This window comes from Panthera pardus, unplaced genomic scaffold (assembly GCF_024362965.1).
Source record: "Panthera pardus isolate Hobbes unplaced genomic scaffold, ASM2436296v1 HiC_scaffold_2, whole genome shotgun sequence".
NCBI lineage: Eukaryota > Metazoa > Chordata > Mammalia > Carnivora > Felidae > Panthera > Panthera pardus.
The window spans coordinates 97,894,254-97,915,368 of NW_026526765.1; the positions used below are offsets into that span (position 1 = coordinate 97,894,254).

Sequence of the window (21,115 nt, forward strand, 5' to 3'; positions counted from 1 at the left end):
CAGCACAGAGCCTGACGCGGGGCTCGAACTCACGGACCGCGAGATCATGACCTGAGCCGAAGTCGGACGCCCAACCGACTGAGCCACCCAGGCGCCCCAAACCTAAAGCAGTACTAATGCAGAAGTTGGCCCATGCGGCGCCTCGGGGCCTTACCTCACACTCATGCAATCTCAGATGTCTCCTGTGCTGTCAACGGTCAGGGATTTGGGCCATTTGCGGTTTAATACCTTTGTTGCTCTATTTTATGCAATCTGCCACATTTTACCCACTAAGAGGACTAAAAATATAAAGAAACATCTGAACAAAAAGAACAGTGGCTCCTTTTAAAATGAATATGAAAAAGAAAGATAAAAAGAATATGAACTCTGGGAGGACAAGGATCTTTGTTAGTTCTGTTTATACCACTACAGACTAAATGTTTGTGCCCCCCTACATTCATATGTTGAAATCTTAACCTTCAAGGTGATGGTAGTGGGAGGTGGGGGCCTTCAGGAGGGGATTAGGTCATGAGGGCAGAGCCCTCATGTTTGGCATTAGTGGCCTTATAAAAGAGACCCTGGGAGCTAGCTCACCCCTTCCACCATGTGAGGTTATAACGAAAAGAAGGTCATCCATAAACCAGGAAGTGGACCTCACCAGATATGGAATCAGCCAGTGCTTGATCTTCAACTTTCTAGCCTCTGGAACATGAGAAATAAATTTTTGTGGCTTATAAGCTATTTGGCTTCTGGCATTTTTCTTATAGCAGCCCAAATGAACTAAGACATAATTCCAATGTCTAGAAAGTGTCCAGCACATAGTAAGTACCCTACAAGTATTTATTGTATAGAAAAGGGTGATCTCTGGTCAGGAGTAGAAGCCAGTACTCTACGGGATCATTGACAAAGAGCTACAATGGGATTTGTCCTCCATGTTAATGCCTGTTTCATTTGTCACACCAAGGAGGACCAACAAATGCCTATATCGTTTGTCCATTTATTTGAGCTTCATGAAATTTCTTTGCATTATTTTCTTTCAGTTGTGTCTTGCTTTGTCACTACATATATGTGTTTTACTTTATTGGCCTTTTAGTCCTTCACACTTGCTTCAAGAGCTGCCCAGAATTGTAGATGAATATCATGGAGGCCTGGGGAGTTACATGTCCTCCCCACGTCCCCCAGAAACAGTGATAAGCCAAGATAGGTGGTATAGGCAGGGAAAGAACATTAGTCATCATGTAGTCCCAAGAGAGAAACCATTTGCACGGGTACCCTTAGAGCATCCGATTTGTTTAGAAACATCTTGGCCCACTAATATCATGGTGATTTAGCATGACTTCCTTGGCTTTTCTAAGTCCTTACTAAAAAAATTATGCTATTTGGGGAAAGCTAATTGCTACTGGAATCCCTTAAACTGTTTGCCTATCATGCTCATTTTAGGGCGTGGGTTTTTAATGATAGGTTTTATGAATAAGCTTATCCAGCGAAAGAGGGATGGGATGTAGGACAAATCAGTTCTAAATGGGTGTGGAAAAGGTCTTAATTCATTATACAAGAAAAAGAAACTTTAACAATCATTTTGGAGAGGCAGCATACCATAGAGAGTGATGAGTCTGGAGCCATACAGCCTGAGTTCGAATCCCAGTCTTGCCACTCACTAGCTCAGAAGAGTTACTCAAAAGTTCTTTGTCTCAGCTTCCCCATCCATCCTTATCAGTAAATAGAAGGCAATAATAGTGGAGCTTGTCCTTTATAAAGGATTCAGTATGAGGCACCTGGGTGCCTCACTCAGTTGAACATCCAACTCTTGATTTTGGCTCAGGTCATGATCCCAGGGTCATGGGATCAAGCCCCACATCAGGCTCCATGGAGTCTGCTTAAGATTCTCCCTCCTCCCCCCCCACCCCCCGCCCCACATGCGCAAATGCGCTCTCTCTCAAATTAAAATTTAAAAAATTTTTTAAAGAAGAATTCAGTATAGCACCCAATACTTACACGTTCTCAAAATATGGAGGACATTGTTTCATTGTTTTTTCTTTCCAGGTCTGTTCAGGTAAAACTTTGCTTACGTTTGTCACTCATTTCTAGAATGAAACATATCCAGATCCATGGTGCAGGACCCACTCACCATGTCCAAAATTGTCTTTCTACTTTGACCAAGGGTAGAGGGATGAAGAAAGGTCTAGGGAGAAAATGATGCTGGAATGCCATATATGGTGTTCACTCTAAGGGCAGATTTGTAGAAGTTAAATTTACAGTTTAAGGGGCGCCTGGGTGGCTCAGTCGGTTGGGCGGCTGACTTCGGCTCAGGTCACGATCTTGCGGTAGGTGAGTTCAAGCCCCGCGTCGGGCTCTGTGCTGACAGCTCAGAGCCTGGAGCCTGTTTCGGATTCTGTGTCTCCCTCTCTCTGACCCTCCCCCGTTCATGCTCTGTCTCTCCCTGTCTCAAAAATAAATAAAAACGTTAAAAAAATTTTAAAAAAAATTTAGTTTAAGAACACCCCATTTTAAGCTATTTGAGGATAGTCTTAAGAACCTGGATTGAGTTTAGTGTTTATCATTATTACTTTAGGTTTTGGGGGGGTCTACATCTAAAGAACATAAACATGGGGTCTCACAGTACAGGTGAGTAATTCAATTAAACAAATATTTGTGGAACTCCTCTTAAATACAAGGCAGTGTCACATACAAAATTCTGAGGGACATGAAGACAACTAAAAAGCAGTTCTCACTCTTGGGTTTAAACAATAGAGTCTGTTGAAGATAATTGAATGCATCTAATGGCATTTCTATCTAAAAATAGGCGAGGAAGGAATCATTTATAAAAGATTATCACATTGTCATGAATTCCTTCCAAATGCCTCTTATCTACTTTGCCTCTAACGTCATAACATTATCCTAAACATCCATCTCTGAAGTTCACTTCGCTACAAATATCCTCTGGTGAACCGAGAAATAAATTATATGATCAGAGATTATTCTGGGTGTCATCAAAAAGGAATGAAGGGTTATTTTCTGAGGCAAAAAATAAAGTGACAGTTCCACAAAATAGAATGTGTTCTCTTCCCAGTTCATAAAGATATAGAGCTATAAAAGGCAAAGCAATTTCATGTTAGTTTTCTGATGAATACCCAATACAATTTTATTTCAAGTTTACTTCATGAAATCCTTACAGGTGTGTATTGTCAATCTTCATTTTGGGGTTTTACTGTAGACTTTAATTAGTTACTTAAATCCAAACATATTAGTATATAAAACTAGGGGGAATGCCTTTAAGTGAAAAAGTTTTATTGCCGATATTATAATTCTTTCATGTTCTTGGTACAGAAGTTTGAACATCATTAACATTACACAATGCTGAGTTCTAGATACATTCCATGAGAGGTGGTTAGCCAGTAGTCTGGAAACTTGGGAGTTTCAAGAACAAATTCTACTTTGGCAGTAACTCACTAGCAATGTTGCACAAATCTTTCAATCTTGTGTTTGCCCTTGTATTAAGTGAAGATACCCATGTTCTCTTGGTTCACAGAGTTGAGTCCTTGCACACTGTAGAGAATAAATAAAGACACATGAAAGTCCTTTAGGAAGTGTTAAAAAAATACAAATAGTAGTAATAAGTCACTATACCTAGTACAACTCAAGTCATACTAATACAGCATATATAAATCTCATGCTACATTGAACAAAATATATCCACAATATGATTCTGCCTATCACAGTGGCACCCAAAGAAAGCTTTGTTGACACATATTATATGACTCATATTATACCACATGTTTAACTTCCTTTAATAAGCAAATCCATTCATTCAACATATGTAATTGTAGGTCTGAAAGCATAGCAGTGGACAAGATAGACAAGGTCCCTGCCCTACTGTAGTTTACATCCTTGTGGACAATTCCCTGTGGATTTGTCTTTCTCAAGCTTTAATGTGCATATGAATCATCTGGGAATTTGATTTAAATGCAGACTCTGATTCATTAGGTCTGGGGTTAGAGCTGGGGGCCTGTTGGTCCCCACTTTGGGTAACAAGGAACTAGGTACCCAGTGTGTTCAACTCTCAAGCAACAGGACATCTTAAGACAAGAAACCTTAAGGACTGACCATGATATTGAGAATTTCAGGCAGCTAGTGACAAAAGAGGATGAGGAGGTGCATACGAGCAAATGGACTTTTTGTAACCTATCAATAAAGAGGCTGCTCAGAAGAACCCAGGAAGGATAAGACCCAAGAGCCATGCTCAGCCCCAAGTTCGCTGGAAGGAATCTTGACCCACAGGAAGCCAGGCTCTGATCAAGAGTACTGATTACATATAGCAAAGATTTTCACTGCTGGCTGCACATTAGCATCTCCAGACCAATCTTTGGTATGGCTAGGACCCAGGCATCAGTACTTCTGAAAGCTCCCCAAGTGATTCTGATGTGCGAGCAGAAATGAAAACCATTATTTAACAGGTATGGATCTTCAGGAACAGTTCTAATTTCAGGAGTTTTTATTATATTCTTTAAAGGTGAATTATTAAATTGTAACTGTAATTTATTTTTATAGATTGTTACAAATCTTTAAATATATATACATTTAAAAATCAGGAAAACATCCTTTTTCATAGCATTTATCCTACTTTTTAGCTTGGAAAATATGACAACTAATGGGAGAATAATATGTACAGTATAAATGGCAAACAGTGTCATTAGCATATAAAGACTTTAAAACCTTAAAAAAAGGCAATCACCACAATAGGGAAATGGGCAAAAGAAATGAAAAGGTTGGGGCACCTGGGTGGCTCTATCAGTTCAGTGTCCACCTCTTGGTTTCAGTTCAGGTCATGATATCACGTCTATAGGACAGAGCTCTGAGTTGGGCTCTGTGCTTGGTGTGGACCCTGCTTGGGATTCTCTCTCTCTGCCCCTCTCCCTGCCCCTCCCATGCTTGTGTTCTCTCCCTCTCTCTCTCTGACAAAAGAAAGAAGGAAGGAAGGAAGGAAGGAATGAAAGAAAGAGAAAAGAAAGAAATGAAATGAAAAGGCAATTCAAAAAAGATAAAAATGCATGTGATCAATAAACAGCTTTTAATTTTTTTTCCCAATGTTTATTTATTCTTGAGAGACAGAGACAGAGTGTGAGCAGGGGAGAGGCAGAGAGACAGGGAGATGCAGAATCCAAAGCAGGCTCCAGATGCTGAGCTATCAGAACAGAGCTCAACATGGGGCTCAAACTCACAAACCATGAGATCATGACCTGAGCCAAAGTTGGACACTTAATCAACTGAACGACCAGGAGCCCCAACAGCTTTTAAAGGTTTAACCTCAGCATTAATAAAATGGATACCAATTAAAATAATGACATTTATGATTAAAAAAATAGGGGTACTCAGGCAGTTGAGCATTTGATTCTTGATTTCAGCTTAGGTCATGATACCAGGATTGTGGGATTGAGCCCTGTGTCAGGCTCCATGCCGAGCATGGAGCCTGCTTGAGATTCTCTCTCTCCCTCTGCCCCTCTCTCTGCTCACTCCCACTCTCGCTTTCTCAAGTAAAATTTGAAAAAATAATAATGACACTTATGAAAGAGAGCAAACAAAAAATTTTGGAGGAAACAAACTATGGAAGGAGATGAAAACTAACAAGGAAAAAAAGGTATTATTAGTATCTTTGGAGAAGGAAGAGAAGACATTATATTCTTAGGACAAAAATAAGCTAAGTCACAGACTTCAAGCTGTATTACAAAGCTGTAATCATCAAGACAGTATGGAACTGGCACAAAAACAGACACTTAGATCAGTGGAACAGAATACAGAACGCAGAAATGGACCCACAAATGTATGGCCAACTAATCTGTGACAAAGCAGAAAAGAATATCCAATGGAATAAAGATAGTCTCTTCAGCAAGTGGTGCTGGGAAAACTGGACAGCGACATGCAGAAAAATGAGCCTGGACCACTTTCTTGCACCATACACAAAAATAAACTCAAAATGGATAAAAGACCGAAATCTAAGACAAGAAGCCATCAAAATCTTTGAGGAGAAAGCAGGAAAAAACCTCTTTGATCTTGGCCGCAGCAACATCTTACTCAACACGTCTCCAGAGGCAAGGGAAACAAAAGCAAAAACGAACTATTGGGATCTCATCAAAACAAAAAGCTTCTGCACAGGGAAGGAAACAATCAGCAAAACTAAAAGGCAACTGACAGAATAGGAGAAGATATTTGCAAATGACATATCAGATACAGGGTTAGTATTCAAAATCTATAAAGAACTTATCAAACTCAACACCCCAAACACAAAAAATCCAGGGAAGAAATGGGCAAAATACATGAATAGACACTTCTCCAAAGAAGATATCCAGATGGCCAATCAACATATGAAAAAATGCTCAACATCAGTCATCATCAGGGAAATACAAATCAAAACTACAATGAGATACTACCTCACACCTGTCAGAATGGCTAACATTAACAACTCAGGCAACAACAGATGTCGGCAAGGATACAGAGAAACAGGATCTCTTTTGCATTGCTGGTGGGAATGCAAGCTGGTACAGCCACTCTGGAATACAGTATGGAGGTTCCTCAAAAAACTAAAAATAGAACTACACTACTACCCAGCAATTGCACTGCTAGGTATTTATCCAAGGGATACATATGCTGTTTTGAAGGGGCACATGCACCCCCATGTTTATAGCAGCACTATTGACAATAGCCAAAGTATGGAAAGAGCCCAAATGTCTATTGATGGATGAATGGATAAAGAAGATGTGGTATGTATATACAATGGAGCATTACTTGGCAATCAAAAAGAATGAAATCTTGCCATTTGCAACTACGTGGATGGAACTAGAGGGTATTATGCTAAGTGAAATTAGTCATAAAAAGACAAATATCATATGACTTCACTCACATGAGGACTTTAGGAGACAAAACAGATGAACATAAGGGAAGGAAAGCGAAAATAATATAAAAACAGGGAGGGGGACAAAAACATAAGAGACTCTTAAATATGGAGAACAGAGGGTTACTGGAGGGGTTTGAAGGGAGGATGGGCTAAATGGGTAAGGGGCATTAATGATTACTCCTGAAATCATTGTTGCACTATATACTAACTAACTTGGATATAAATTTAAAAAAAAGAATAAAAAAAAAGAAAAGACTCCTGTGTATATGCTATAATTCTAAGTACCCATGAAAGCTTTTGTCTGAACACCTTAACATCTATTTTTTGAAATAAATTCATTTCTCTCACGAAAGAAAGAAAGAAGAAGGAAAGAAAGAAAGAAAGGAAGAAGGAAAGAAGCTAAGTCATTAAATGTGTTGTCTTATTCACTGGGCCCCTTGCTGTCAAAGACTTCACCCAGAATATGAATGGCTCACTGCCAAAAGGCCACAATGCTCTCAAGTGGTCCATGCAGAGACCATATGGAGGGGCCCTGGGACTACAGGTAAAGAGAGAGATGCTTGGCCAGCCCCCAGCTGCTCCATTTCCCTGCTCTCCCAGTTCCAGCCATCATCCGATTGCAACCACATGAAAACCCTGAGCTGGAACCTGGTAGTTGGGTCCTTCCCAAATCCCTCATACACAGAAACTATGAGAGATAATGAAATAATTTTTGATATCTTGGGGTGATTTTTAAGTCAGTAATAGATACCAGAAGAAGATTTGGTACCTGGAAGTTGAATGCTGCCATAACAAAACCCTAAAACAAGTGGCATTTGCCATTGGCATTGGTGGCCAGAACCAGAAGGGTGTTGAGTAGACCATTGGCAGAAGTCGAAAAGTAAGGACCAAGACAGAACTACCACACTAAGTACTTGCCAAATACCCAACCCACAGTAATAATGAGATTTAATAAAATGACTATTATTGTTTTAAGCCAATAAGTGTTGGGATGTTGGGGCACCTGGGTAGCTCAGTCGGTTAATCGTCTGACTCTTGATTTCTGCTCAAGTCATTATCTCACAGTTTGTGGAATTGAGCCCCACGTTGGGCTCTGTGCTGACAGCGCAGAGCCTGCTTGGCATTCTCTCTCTCCCTCTCTCTCTACCCCTCTCATGCTCATTCTCTCTCTCTCTCTCAAAATAAATATTTAAATTTTTTTAATGTTTATTTATTTTTGAGAGAGACAGAGACAGAATGCGAGTGGGTTAGGGGCAGAGAGAGAGGGAGACACAGAATCCAAAGCAGGCTCCAGGCTCTGAGCTGTCAGCACAGAGCCTAACACAGGGCTTGAACTCATGAGCTGTGAGATCATGACCTGAGCCGAGTCGGACGCTCAACCAACTGAGCCACCCAGGTGCCCCAATAAATAAACATTTAAAAAACAATAATTCTCCCTTAAAAAAAAGTGTGGGGATGTTTTGTTACACAGCACTAGGTAACCAGGACACCTCATATCTGGTACGAAAATTCTGGATTGGTTACTATTCAATAGGAGAAACAGAACCACCATGAGTTATACATAGGGATTAGACATTATACAATTGTGGGAGCTGCTTATGGCTGCGGCATCTGCTTCTGCTTCTGGTATTGGGCTTAAAATTGGCAAACCAATCCCAAATGGTTGTTTGTGAGATTTCCCAAGAGGTGGATGGGATTTGAACTGTAGAGGTTTGAAGATGTTCCCGTGGAAAGCCCAGACTTGAACCATTAGCAAAGTGAGGAAATGGAACTCTATGGAGGGCTTAATTCCCAGAGCCTGTTTCTTTAGACTGTAAGTCAAATTTCCCCACAGTTTTAAATTCTTTCCAGCATACGTTTTAACTCCTTTGATTTCCCCCACTCATTATTTTCCTATGGGTGCTGTGATGAAGTACCATAAACTGGGGGGTTTTGAACAATAGAAATTTATTCTCTCATCATTCTGGAGGCTAGGACTCTGAAATCAAGTTATTGGCCATACCAACAGCTCTAAAGGTTCTGGTGGAGAATCCTTCCTTGTCCTTCCCTCACTTCTGGTAGTTGCTGGCAATCTTTGGAATTCCTTGGATGGCATCCAATCTCTGCCTCCACTGTCACATGGCCCTCTTCTGGGAGTACGTGTGTGCCCTTTCCTCTTATAAGGACACAGCGATTGGATTTGGGGCTCATGCTGACTGTGACCTCGTCTTAACTAATTATTTCTACAAAGACTCTATTTCCAAGCAAGATTCCACTGTGAGGTACTTGGTAGATATTAATTCAGGGGACACTATTCAACCTAGGACACTCATTAATAAAATTTTCAGTGCAGTGTGATGATGTTACAGGGGGAAGTAAAATAGAGAACCAAAAAGGGAAGTGAGAGATGCACTGCTCTCCTAACCCGTATCTCATCCGGTGTCAGGTGGGACAGCAGTCCATGAGTCCTCTGGGCCACAACCAAATGCGAAGTGAGTAGGGTGGTGAGGACTGGTGAGGGGCAGCAGCCGAGGTTAGGCAATGCCTCCGGAGAGGGCTTGAGACAATCCACTTTCCTTCCCCCCAAGCTGAGGCTTTAACCGTAAGCATAAAACAAGTTGCTAGAAGGGAAGTTGTGGGCCCTTCTTATTTCTCCATCTATAGTCAAAAGTCACTGAAGCATAACAAATAATGAGGAGTTTCAAACAATTGAGACTGGCTGCCCGTAGAAGCTTTTGTGTGCTCTGTGGGTCGGGGCTGCTGGTGAGTAACGGTAACTGAGAAGGTGTTCTCCTTCTCAGGGAAAGTGTATCAGATGTTTAGTTATAAATGGTCAGAAAGTGTATTTAACAACACAGGGGTATTGATCAGGAAATAATTGTTTGCTAGAAAAGGGGCAGTCTTTTCCATGGGCAATTAAGATGGTGTCACTTGATCCCTAGTCCAGGGAGAATCACTCTTCCAGCGCAGTGTCATTAACCTGGCGTCATGGCAACAGGCTGGTCGTGGGTTCTCCCTCTGGAGCTTTCTTTTATTAATGTGTCTGCTGTTCACAAGTTCCAGCTTGCCCTTGCATTGTGTTGCTCCAAACACAAGTGACAAGGTGGAAAGAAAACGAAGTAGACTTTATTATTCAGCACAAGCCTTCAAGAAAATAAAAAACAAATAGACCAACTGTGGGCTAGTCACATTGAAAGGTAATCTCCTTTCTCTATGCAGGTCTGTATATCCTTGTAGTTCGTGGACCAGTAACATCAGCATCATCTGGCAGTTGTTAGAAATGCAAAATCTCTGACCCCACCCCAGAATCAGAATCTGATCTTTGATAAGATCCCCAGGAGATTCACATTCACGTTAAAGTTTAAGAAGCATTGCCAAGTATAAATTTTCCTTTAAATAATAACATCACCAGCAGCTGCCTACCGAGGGTTTCTCTTCTGAGGCACCACTCCTTTTCAGTAGCCTTGGTGGCCTGATAAGATTTTTTTTTAAGTGGAAAATTGTCACTGTGTTCTGCAATAAGAAGAGGAAGCCTTGGCAATTTAGGCTCAGTTTATCATACAAATAAGTTTCCAAGCTGTGCCAGGTATTGGGTCCCCAGGATTTTCTTGTGCCCTGTCTAGTTTTCGGAGACATGTTCCTCGGACTCTGGCTCACCCAGTCAGCTCAGAGACTCCATCAGTGAATCAGGCACCATGGTCTGCAGCACCGAATGGAGGAGGCTTTTGTTCTAGAAATACTGCCTGCAAACTGCCAAAGAAAAGCTCAAAAGCAAGTTTTATGTCCTCCAGCCAGGACAGAGTGTGATACTGTTGCTTCTTATTCATCACAGCGCTGGATTTCTTATCTAACCTTGCCCAAGGATCATTATGAAAATGTTTTGATAGGCAAAACACCCAGTTTGAAGGACTTGCCTTCATTCCTAGCAGACATATGAAATACCAAAGACCAGCTCTTAAAATTAAAATGAAATGAAAAATGAGGGAAAGGACCCTGAGCTTTCCATTAAAACCAAATAATGAAAGCAAACCCTTCAGTTATCTAGATACTTGTTTACCAGACTTTGTACTTTTTTAATTTGGGGGAAGAGAGGACGGAACAGGATGGATTGTAAAGAGGAGAAGAGATGGGGCATAAAACCTGTAGTATAAAAGAATGATAATTAGGAATAGGATGAGTCACTGTGGCCATGGATTAACCTTGACAAAGCCATGTGAATTGTTTCCCGTTATGATGGGCAGCTGTATAACCTTGGGTAAGTGACTGAACCTCTTTCTGCCTCAGTTTCTTAACTGGTAAAATGGGGATAATCGTACTACCTCCTCTTTGGACTGTTGCAAGATTAAATGAGATACTATGTGAACATAAACCATTTCACAGGGGTTAGTATGTAATAAACACTGAGTACATGTGAGATTTATTGCTGCATAGAAATGAAGTAAATTCTGAGACTAAAAGAATGTATTAGAGCAAAGATCTGAGTATCATGTAGATTAAAATCTACCTACATAAAGAAGTGAAATGAGGAAATGAGGTGCTTTACACAATGACTAGGGGAATGAGCAGATGAATCAGGCTTGGGAGAGTTAGTCTGTGCAGGCTGCTACAACAAAAAGGCCATAAATTGGGTGGCTTATAAACAATAAACATCTGTATCTCAGAGTGTTGGAGTCTAGGAAATCCAAGAGCATGGCTCCAGGAGATTCAGTATCTGATGAGAGCCATCTTCTCACTGTGACCTCATGCGGCAGAAGGGGCCGGAAGCTTTCTCAAGCATCTTTTATAAGGGCACTAATCCCAATCACTTCCCAAAAGCGCCACCTCAAAGTACCATCACACTGGGGACGAGGATTCAACATATGAATCTGCGGGCGTGGGACACAAATCCCTCATAACAGAAGGGTTCCCCTGAATTATTAGTTTTGTTCACCCGCATTCATTTAATTAATAGAAGTAATCAGTTCCTCACAGCATCTTTATAGACATCACTTTTTGAGAGAGTAGTTTTCACGAGAACTATTTTTAAAAATCTGCAGAGTATCTGAGAATATTAGTCTTTTATAACAAGGAGAAACAAAATGCCTAATACACAGTGCATCTCATTCTACATGCAGGTCTTCTGACTTCCTTCGGAACAGATTTTTCTCAGCTTGTCCCAGCTGCTATCAAACCCATCTAGTGAGTTTTATATTTTACTGTCTCTTTTCTTCATCTCTTGCATTAAAACAAATGAACCTTCTGAGTTTCCCCCCTATAATGTTCCCCTCTTGTCTTATCACATACATTCCAGATGTTTCTGCAATCCTAAACAGAGCACATTTCATTAGGGACCTGAGGAAACACATTGTTCATTCATGCATGAGGGAGTCCTTTCCAGTTAAAGACATTGCTTTGAACGAGTCTTCCAAATGGGTTTCATTGATAAGAAATGAAGGAAGTTAAAAGCTTGTCACTTAAGATTTGACAACAGCCAGAAAACTTTCGTTAATCATGAATGTGATTAGCATGGGTTACAATTAGAATATTGCCTGGAATTTATGTAGGCACAATCTTAAGTGTCTGTGTGACTGTTGGCTGCTCTTTCTACAGTTCCTCCTAAAGATGAAATAAAGCTTGGGGCGCCTGGGTGGCTCAGTCAGTTGAGTGTCTGACTCTGGCTCGGGTCATGATCTCGCGGTTTGTGAGTTCAAGCCTCGAGTCAGGCTCTGTGCTGACAGGTCGGACGGAGCCTGGAGCCTGCTTCAGATTCTGTGTCTCCTTCTCTCTCTGCCCCTCCCCCACTTGTGCTCTGTCTGTCTGTCTCTCTCTCAAAAACAAATAAACATTTAAAAAAGTTGTTTTTAAAAAAATGGGATAAGGCATCCCACAACCATTATTATTTTGGATTTCCTTTTCAGAGATAGCTTATTTGGGTGAGAACTTTGGCCTTTGCCATTGTCAACATCTGCCTCTCAAGTAAGTAGACCGGGGTGATATGGGAAAGGTGCTAATGAATCTGTTGGCATCTATTCCTTTGCCCTTTTGTGCTCCTGTATTTGAAAGTCAGTTTGATTGTGACTGGCCAGTCACATGGGACTATGTGGAGAAAGAAAAGACATAATTACTTCGGACCCTTCATTGACAAACAGTGATTTGGCAACAGCTTTGCTTACAGCACATCATGGCTTGAGTACAAGAGAAAATTTTTAAGAGAAAAAAGTTAGTAGTATTTAGTGTGTTGGCATTCTCCAGAAAAACAGAACCAACAGGTTCCCTCTTCCTCAGAGGACCTCCAGCTTATTTCTCTTAGGACCTTCAACTGATTTGACAACGCCCACCACAGTATGGAGAGTTGTCTGCTTTACTCAAAGTCTACTGATTTAAATGTTCATCTCATATAATAAATACCTTCACAGCTACATCCTGACAAGTATTTGATCAGATATCAGGGTACCATGACCTAGCCAAGTTGACACAAAATATTAGCTTTTCCATTTGGCTACTCTGAGAATTGGAATTGGGACTAATTGGTTATAATATCTTCAGACAAATGCCCTCAAATCACTTTGAACGCTGTGTTTCGATAAAGGAATAAGGACCAGAAAGCTTTCCAAGTCACTGCTATGTGGGCAGAAACTGTCTGTGAAAGCAGTGTCTCAGACTTTGTTCTTTTTTTTTTTTTTAATTTAATGTTTATTTATTTATTTTTTATTTTGGTGAGAGAGTATGTGAGCCTGTGGGGGAGGGACAGGAAGAGGGGGATACAGGATCCTAAGTGGGCTCTGTGGGGACAGAGTTCCACATGGGGCACTAACTCACGAACCATGAGATCATGACCAGAGCTGAAGTCAGACGCATAACCGACTGAGCCACCCAGGTGCCTCCATACTTTGTTCTAGTAACAGTTTCGAGCACAGTGGTGCAGTAATATGGTGGTCAAGCTTTGATGTCAGATCATCGGAATCTGAATTCTGACTTTATTGCTTTCTATGTGATTTGAGGCCACTTACTTTTATTTCTTTCTGCTTCAGTTTCTCCATCCAAAAATGGAGATAGGTTCAAATGTTCTAACTCATTGGAAGTTTGTAGAAGGGTGCAAAGTACATATTAAGTATTATATAAATATTAGCTTTTGTTATTACTTAAAATGAATAACAAAGCCAAACATTTTCTTAATGCTTGTCCATCTTAGAGAGGTTTTTTTGTTTCTTTGTTTTGTTTCTAAGCCTATAGCCTCATAGAAAGGGATACTCTGCCTCACCCCTTCCTACCTTTACCCTGGTGTTGACATCTACGTGTCCCTTAAGGGGCACTCAATGTAACCAAGTTGTTTTTCACTAGGAAGGCAAAGAGAGGGAAGAATTGGAGAGACTCCTAATAATAAGTAAGGACAGGACAGGGGGCGGTGGTGGGGGGGGGGGGGAGATTGGCTTTCACTGAGCAGATGGCAAACTTTATGAACCCTGCAAATGAACTATCCCATTTAAATAAATTGATGAGTAAATACTGTAGCAGGAAGGCCATTCTTTTTTTTTTTTTTAATGTCATTTATTTTGACAGAGAGAGTGAGTGTGTGCACATGTGAGCAAACATGCACACAAGTGGGGGGGGGAGGCAGGCAGAGAGGGAGAGGGAAAATCCTAAGCAGGCTCTGTGCTGCCAGCACAGAACCCAGTGCGGGGTTCCATCTCACTGAGATATCATGACCTAAGCTGATAAGAAGAGTTGGTCGCTTAATTGATGGAGCCACCCAGGTATCCCCCTTTTCTTCAGAGAGAGAGAGAGAGAGAGACGGAGAGAGACGGAGAGATGGAGAGACGGAGAGTGAGCCCATAAGCAGCGGAGGGACAGAGGGAGAGGGAAAGAGAATCTTAAGCAGGCTCCACAGTGGGTGTGGGGCAGGGTGATGCAGGGGCTTGATTTCACAACCGTGAGATCATGAGCCAAAAGCAAAGGTCAGATGCTGAACTGACTGAGCCACCCAGGCATGCTAGGAAGGCCATTCTAAGAAAAAAAATGTATATAACAATTTAATGTTACAAAAACAATCAGCTATTTTCTTTTTACCGTATAAATTCTCATCACTTAAAAGACCCACCTCTTATTTCCTTTAAATAGCACAATTGCTTATAGCACATGAGATGAAATCATATTACCAAAGCCTTAATTCATAAACAACTTTTCGGGGAAAGGTACACTCATAGTGTCAGCCATGGGCCTAGAACGCTATTTGACACTTAGGGAAGCAATCTAATGAAAGAGGTAGGTGCTCCTGTTTGTACTTTGCATGTGAGGAAGCTGATGCTAGGAGAGGGAAATTGACTTGCTCGAGGGCCTGTGGGTGATTAGTGGTTGAATTAGAACTCAGCCTCAGGTCTGGTTCTTAAGTCTGGCTTTCTTTCCCCCACTCCCCATTCCAATGCCTGCACTCATAAGACTAGAACTTGTTTCTAAAGCTGTGTCTCTGGTCCAACCGTTCTACAGAGGCAAGATTGCACTCCGAGCTGGTCCTAGGCAAATCTAAGGAAGTGTACTAAATTTGTCTTCGACAACACCCCCAACTCCCCAGCAAGCTCTCTTTTGCTTCTCTCTACAGACTCTCAGTCAGCTAGTGGTGTCATCATTTCCTTGCTGGCTTTCCCCGAGAGCCTTAGTGGGGCGTCCATCTGAGTCCTTCCCCTTCTCTCAGCATCTCACACTCTTAACCCCACCCACACACTCTCCTTTATTCATAGCTTACCTGCCAATTCTATGTCATGATATAATGCTTAGTAATACCTTACACAGTCAAATTCATTACTAATTTTAAGTTATGTCATTAATTACCTCTACATGGTTTGAATCTTTTGAAGAAATAAAGAACTCATGAATTACTTGCTTAATTAAAAACACATCCTAAAGAACAGAAGGAGAAGGATCTTAAGGGTACAAATTTTGGTGATATTCTCAGTAAAGTGTGTCTTTTGCTGTCCCTCCAATCATACCACATAGTTAGCCATCATATGGGCTTGTGCTTTAGCCCGCTTGATTACATCCGAACCATTTATAACATAGGACACACTTTCTTAAACTTTATAAACCTGGAGAGGGGAGGGAAGTCAGCAGAGAGGGGTCCATTTTCTTACTACAAAAACCCTGTATCTAATAACCCATCTAATTACAAAGATGGAGGTTCTCTCTAGCCTATCCAGCTGTATGTCCTAGTAGTGACTTTATGTCTTCCCCTTACAGCACAAAACGCTTCTCATTTTCAATTTTTTTCAGCTGCAGAGGCATTGAATACACTGTTGCTACTAAAAACAAAGCTCAGAGTCCAATTTGGAGACCTCGGTTTTCATGATGTTTTCAAACGCTCAAATCAAGCCTTCTTTCTCTTACTGGTATTTCCTCTTTTGCCTCTCTGCTTCTGCATTGTTTGTCTTAGCACACAAAGAAAAAAACATTTCAATGCAAAGAGATAAATGGGTGGTAATCATTACAAATGACCCATTAGAACGGAAGCCATTCAATCTGCTTATTTGAACATACAAAGGCATATCTCTCTTCTGAAATACTACACTGAACAGATAAGAGTGTATTCAGATATAATTTCATGTGATTATCTTATAACAGGCGCTCCTAGCCACAATTCTCTATCAGGTGTTGTTAAGCACACAAACTGCTTACCAATAAATCTTGTCCATCAAATCTTTATTTTTCTTTCACAAAGATTCCACTTTGCAGGCAAACTCTGGCAACACCGCCCACCTATTAAAATAGCAAGAAAAGAAAAATTGAAGTTGAGAGAAAAGACTCTGGAACAATCTTTGTTACAAAAAATTGTCCTGTGTTAAATGTATTTCCTCCCTGAGAAAAAAACACGTAGAGGGCATAAAAACTCATGTAGTAAAAGGCAAAATTAGAAAGTAAAATACAGGGGCGCCTGGGTGGCTCAGTCGGTTAAGCATCCGAATTGGCCTCAGGTCATGATTTCGTGGTCGGTGGGTTTGAGCACCAAGTCAGGCTCTGTGGTGGCAGCTCGGAGCCTGGAGACTGCTTTGGATTCTGTGTCTTCCCCTCTCTCTGCCCTGCCCCTGCTCACACACACACACATTCTCTCTCTCTCTCTCTCTCTCTCTCTCTCTCTCTCTCTCAAAAATGAACAAACATTTAAAAAAATTAGAAAGTTAAGTATAAAAGCAGAAACATTAAGGTGCCATTATGGACTTATTTTGCACCTGGATTAACCAATGAATGTTTTTAACTTATATTGAAGACAGGGCAGTCCGGTTTGAGAAGACTGGTTTAGAAATTACTTTTAGGCATTATTTACTCTTGAAGCAGGGATTCTTTCTTATCCTGAAACTTTGGATGGGCTTCAGGGTCCCGTAAATTCTCAGAAATTTAGGTGTGTTCTTATGTCTATTGGGCTTTTTTCCCTAGGAAAAGTTCTGTAGTTTCTGTCAAATTTTCCAATTTTCAAATCTGAGAATCAGTGTTCTTAGAAGATTCTTTAAGGAGTATGGAAAAGTTAGATACAGTTAGATACGTTTCAGTTAAATGTTGGTGTTTATGAGATCAAGGATGTGCATTCAAGACAATGAGATCAGGTCTGTCTGGAGAGTTGCAACAAAAATCTGACAGGAAAATTAGAGAGGAGCTGAGAGTTACATTGAGGCAAGCCCCTTGTGTGAACTATGGGAACGCTCAATGCTATACCCAAATCATCATCATCGTCATCATCATCATCTCAGTAACTTAACAAAAATTAACTTCTCATTCACACCAAGTCCAATTCCTGGTCAATAGGCAGCCTTCCACATGGTCACTCAGAAATCTGGGGTCCTTGCATCCTATGGCTCTGTCTTCTTGTATAGTCTTGGATCCCTCTGTTAGAATCTTGCAATCTTGCTATCTTGCCAGGAGGTAGCGGAGGAGAGAGAGAGCATAGAGGATCTCATGAGGGTTGGACATCATTTTTACCCACATTCCTTCAAGCAAAATTCAGACCCATGACCAAACCTAACTATAAGGGAGACTGGGAAATATGGCCTAACTGTATATTTAGGGGGTAGAAGAAACTTGTGGTGAGTTTTGGTGAACACATAGCATTTCTGCCCTCTCTTAAATGAAGCAACAGTACCAGGAAGAGGTTGGAGGTGAAGAAGATATGCTGCTTTAGATACTGGTTGAAAGTCCATTGTCATTGGTGACCAATGTATCCCAACAACAGTAGGCAAAAAAGGCAGGAGGTAGAAAAGTGTCCAGAGGATAGGACAGGCTCAGCGGAAGTAAAACTTAGGAGAACAAATGCTCAGAATGTCAAGCATGGAGGCAAGAGGAATTTGGGAATTCAGTGATCAGTATCAGAGCCTGAGTCACCTAATTAGTATCGGGGAAGAGGTAGGGCTAGGAGGGGAGGCTAAGAGGAGGTTCTGGCAAGACCTAGAGTGAGATAACCAAGAGCAGGAAGATTACACCACAGAGATGAGGGCTGTGCACAAAGGTAGAGTCAAGACAGATTATTTGTGAGGTGACTCCTTCATGACCAGAACCTACAGACAGGGGTCAACTATAAGGAGAAACACATGGGAACCTGTTAAGGCCTGACATGATCCACCCTCAAATGTTACCAGAAACTTTATACTCTGCTTCCCAGTCACAGACAATAACCCAAATTAAACCTAGTTTCCTCACAAATGTTTTGGGATGAAAAAGGACAATGAATCAGCACAAACCCTTCAGAGAACAGAGCCAATACCTCTCTTAGAGTATAGAGGACCCAGGGTGGCATATTTGCTTAGAAGTAATAAATAACAAAAGTAGCAGCTAACATGTGTAAGACCTAGTTCTTGGGCTTTAAATACATTTAGCCACTTAATCTTTACAAAAATGTTTGTTGGAAGGAGGTACCTTTATTACCCCAATTTTACAGATTAAAAACTGAGCAGTGAGGGGCGCTTGGGTGGCTCAGTCGGTTAAGTGTCTGACTTTGACTAAGGTCATGATCTCACAGTTTGTGGGTTCGAGCCCCATGTCGGGCTCTGTGCTGACAGGTCAGAGCCTGGATCCTGCATCGAATTCTGTGTCCCCCTCCCTGTCTGTCCCTCCCCCACTCATTCTCTCTCTCTCTCTCTCTCTCTTTCTCAAAAATAAATAAACATTAAAAAAATAAAAAGATAACTGAGCAGTGAGACTTATATGTAACTTGCTCAAGTAAGTGGCAGAGCTGGGATTCTAAGAAGTCTGGCTCCAGAGTCAACAACCTTAACCACTGTGCATACTGCCTTTCCTAGATCATCAAATTTGGCCAGAATTTCAGATAACATTTACTCACTTAGTGAAGGTGCCAGTGAGGACACACCATGTAACTCTCTCCCAGAGATTTTACCTACCATTTTGTTTCCAGAAAACTGCCCCATCCTTTTGGAATGCAGACTAAGTCATGGATATCCAAAGAACGTCTTGGGCAGTTCACTGGAGGGGCTGTCCTCTCAAAAAATGTGTGCTCTGTCACAGTGATAAGCTTGGAAGTAAAATATGCCACAAATGAATGAATGCAGATTGTCAGGGTTAGAAGGGCCACACACAGTCCACCCATTTTAGGGCAGCGAGGTTGAGTAGCTTGAAAACTGTCCCTGAGGAATAAAAGCAGGTTGTCCAAAGTTCCACGTAAAATACTTGCCTCCTTACCTCAGACCATTTTCTGTACTCAGCGTAAGGGGATCGTAAGAATTAAAAGCCAGAAACTGTAAGCAGTGATGTGACTACATTCATTCTTATGTTGCTAAAGGAACCATGAAAAAGAAAAGGGTTCAACTTCATAGAATTTATTGTCTATGAAATAAGGAATCCGATGTCTTGTTATATAACTAGCCAGGAACTGTATCCATTCAGGCATTTATTCACTCATGCCAGTCTTTCTCCTACAATTTATTCATCCATCCACTCATTTATCAATTCGGGCATTAATTCATTCATTTGCTCAAGTATTCACTCATTCCAAAATATCTACTGAGCCAAAATTTGTGCTAAATCCTAGGTGTTTTTAGCACCCTCATTCAGTAGTTTTCTTTCTGCTTGGTTTTCAAATTTTGTGAACAAGCCCAGTGTATGGGATTCCAGTACATTTCATTATAAAATGACCTTTATATTAAAGATATTTCAGGGGGCGCCTGGGTGGCTCAGTCGGTTAAGTGTCTGACTTCAGCTCAGGTCATGATCTCACAGTTCAAGAGTTTGAGCCCCAAGTCAAGCTCTGTGCTGACAGCTTGGGGCCTGGAGCCTGCTTCAGATTCTTTATCTCCCTCTCTCTCTGCTCCTCCCCCACTCACGCTCTGTCTCTCTCTCTCTCTCTCTCTCTCTCTCAAAAATAAATAAACATTAAAAAAATTGGGGGCGCCTGGGTGGCTCAGTCGGTTAAGCATCCGACTTCGGCTCAGGTCATGATCTCGCGGTCTGTGAGTTCGAGCCCCGCGTCGGGCTCTGTGCTGCCAGCTGAGCCTAGAGCCTGTTTCAGATTCTGTGTCTCCCTCTCTCTGACCCTCCCCCATTCATGCTCTGTCTCTCTCTGTCTCAAAAATAAATAAACATTAAAAAAAATTTTCAAAAAAATTTCAGAATATATGTTTTGGGAATCATAATCAGGCCATTAATTATGGTATTGTTTGCAGCTTCTATACATTAATTCAAAGTAAAGAGTTCACTTAGGAGTATTTCCTTTTTTGCTCAGGACCTCAGTTTTGGCCGCATCCTGTCTTTTACAGGCCACATGCTTAGTCCCTAGCCAAACATGGACAAGTCTTAAGTCAACAGTAAATTGCCGTCGGTACCAAAGAAGGCCTCAGATTTCTGCAAACATCTATGAGAGCTGTAAGGCCCTTGCTGTCCTTGTTAAGAAGTATACCTCATTGGCAGGTACCTGGATGGCTCAGCCGGTTGAGCGTCCAACTTCGGCTCAGGTCATGATCTCACGGTTCGTTGAGTTCGGGCCCCACATTGGACTCTGTGCTGACAGCTCAGAGCCTGAACCCTGCTTCTGATTCTGTGTGTGTGTCTCTCTCTCTCTCTCTGCCCCTCCCCCACATGCTCTATGTCTCTCTCTGCCTCTCAAAAATAAAGAAAACTAATAAAAAAAATTTTAAAAAAAGAAGTATACCCCATTGTGACAAAAACATGTATTCTCAGTCTTCTTGGACAGTAGAAAGGGGTTTCTGCATCCTGCTTCCCTACGAGGACCAGTTAGCGTTGTTTGTGCAAACAATGCAGTTCTGCCTTCTGCTCTAAATCATTCTGCTGTAGAGGCCCACA

At 41.4% G+C, this 21,115-nt stretch overlaps 1 long non-coding RNA gene across 1 annotated transcript; it reads right to left on the reverse strand.

Moving 5' to 3' along the window:
• Positions 1-1,969: 1,969 nt before the first annotated feature.
• On the reverse strand, positions 1,970-20,143 carry LOC109274966 (uncharacterized). The gene is made up of 4 exons (XR_002083927.2): positions 17,592-20,143; positions 16,493-16,573; positions 3,430-3,525; positions 1,970-2,063 (listed from the first exon to the last, which is right to left on the reverse strand). It is a non-coding gene; the product is annotated as an uncharacterized LOC109274966 (long non-coding RNA).
• Positions 20,144-21,115: the final 972 nt, after the last annotated feature.